Genomic DNA, 2500 nt, shown 5'->3' with positions numbered 1-2500 from the left:
GCGGGAATGTGGAAGCTAATGTCTCTTCTCAAGCTTCTTCCACTGGTACTCAACCCACACCCGTTTCATCAACGATGTTCCTGGACTCCACACTTTCTCAGAACATAAATCTGGACCTGGAAACTACTGCGTGGAAGTACATCCAGGATCTTACAGGAGAAGACATTCTGAAAGCTGCACCTCCCAGAGTTGTTCAAACTATCCATCCTACAGTCAAAGCAGGATTCCAAGATTGCTGTGTCGTAGCACTTGGAAAGATTTGTGTTGATCCCTCTGATGAGTTAGCATGGAAACTCCTGTTTCTACTGCCTTGCATGCTCCTCACTCCTCTGGTGAGAGGAGGAAAACATGGTTTATGTGATGTGAAGGCTGCTTACCACCAGTTTCTCAGCTGGAATTGGTCGGACCTTAATGGGAAGTCACCCACTACTGGAGATAATGCAAGAAAAGCGGCTGCTCTTAGGCTGGTGAGATGCCGAGAGTTGTCACGTGTGTTTAGAATTCTAACCAGTAACGGTCTGGCTCCATCCACTGGGGATACAGCAAGGAAGTTGATCTCCAAACACCCTTCCAGATCTTCAGTGCTTTCCCTCCACCCAATGTTAGTTGTGAGTCGATCACCTTGTCTAGGTCGTTACTTTTAGATTCAATCAGTCAAGCTCCACGTGGATCTGGTGCTGGTCCTAGTGGTTGGCGTTTCGAGCATTTTAAAGTCCTACTGGAAAATGAGGATACTGCGGATGGTCTTTTCTCTGCCTGTTCGGCATTTGCTAAGGTAACATTGCTTGATGTCGCTGCCACCCTCTTTTCTTTTCAAGACTGATCGCTCTGCGCAAGCCAAATGGTGATGTGAGACCCATTGCCATCGGGGAATCTATTCGCCGACTTACAGCCAGGACTATTTGTTCACAAAAAGGAAGAGTTTACTGAAGTTTCTGTCCCATTCAGCATGGTGTGTCTACGAAATGTGGTACAGAGTTGATAGCGCATCATATAAGTCGAAGTCGGATGTTAAGAACGCGTTCAATTCTGTCAGCAGAGACCAGATCATGGAACAAGTTTCTCTTACCTTTCCTGACTTGTACAACCATGTGATTCAAATGTATGGCAAACCCAGCTCCCTTACCTTCATGCAGGGTTCCTCTACCGTAATAATTCCATCTGAGGAGGGAGTTCATCAAGAAGATCCTCTGGGTCCTGTTCCTTTTGCCACGGCCATTCATCCAGTCTTAACTAAGATTCAGAACCCCACTCAAGTACGCTTACTGACCTACCTGGATGATGTATTTTTGCTGGGATGGGCAAAATCTGTTTTGGCTGCGTTTCATGACTTGAACGAGACCTCAGCCATCAATCTGGTTATAGCAGACAAAAAGTGCAAGATATTCTCTCCATTGTCCTCGACTGCTGTTGAAGGGTTTAATGGAGTTTCTGTGTCTTGTAAGGGTGCACTCTTCCTTGGTTCTCCAAATGGTTCGATGTCATTTATTACGTCCTCTTGTGCCACCATAGCCCAGTAAAAGCTCTCACTGTGCAATCAGCTTACCAAATTGAATGATGTTCAGAGTGCAATGCTGTTATTACGATGCTGCTACATCCCCAACCTTAACCATTTGGCCCGGACAGTCCATTCTGATTTGCTAGTTCATGCTTCTACAATCCATGACTCTGGGACAGAAGAAACCCTTTCTTACCTCTTAGGCTATGACATGGTTGATGACAGGATTTGGCATCAGGCTTCTTTACCCATCAGAATGGGCAGTTTTGAAATGATTTCTTTCCTGTCAGTGAGACAACCAGCTTTTGTTGCATCCTGGGCCAATAGTTTTACAGAGCTGTCATTCCGATTCCCTGTTTTACGACCTATCATCGACATTCTCTTGAGCTCAACCTCCCCAATCAGTGAGGCCATAGCAAGGTCTGTCCCTCCAGGAAAACATCTCTGACTACCTGCCATGTGCTGGGAAAGTTCAGCAAAGCCTATCTTCTGTCACTGCTTTCTTCCAATTCTCAGTATCTACTCGAAAATGCCCCCACTTTCAGAGATGCAGCCCGCCTACGCTCAACAACAGGTAAGGGCGCTGGGGCTTGGCTTATCGCTATCCCTACATTGGAAATGTTTGCACTCAATTCTTGCGATTTTCGCTTGGCGTCCTTCCTTCGTTTGGGTTTGCCCATAGCCTTCTCCAGCTGGACATCGACATGCAATTGTGGAGCTCTTATAGATGACAGTGGATACCATTAGCTGACCTGTAAGACTGGTGATGGGCCGGTATGGTCTCACGAATTGATTTCGTCCATCTGGTCTGATTGTTTCCGTGGGTTGCATATCCACCACCACACGGAGCCGAGTAGTTGTTATACAACTACAGACAACAGACCAGACGTTGCAAGTGTAGTCCTCATTTTGTTTTACACGAGTTTCAGTTTTAGCTTAGTTTAGTTGATGAGCACTACTAGTAGTTGGACAGTACATAGTAGTACCCTACATTGTGAAATG

At 46.0% G+C, this 2500-nt stretch overlaps 1 protein-coding gene across 1 annotated transcript in view; it reads left to right on the top strand.

The window, feature by feature from the left end:
• Window positions 1-2500, top strand: part of LOC134192764 (cilia- and flagella-associated protein 69-like) — a 13817-nt gene that overhangs the window by 3595 nt on the left and 7722 nt on the right. The window lies entirely within an intron of this gene.

This window comes from Corticium candelabrum, chromosome 17, assembly GCF_963422355.1.
Source record: "Corticium candelabrum chromosome 17, ooCorCand1.1, whole genome shotgun sequence".
NCBI lineage: Eukaryota > Metazoa > Porifera > Homoscleromorpha > Homosclerophorida > Plakinidae > Corticium > Corticium candelabrum.
Note: the sequence above shows the minus strand (reverse complement) of the source record. Positions and strands in the feature narration are given on the sequence as shown.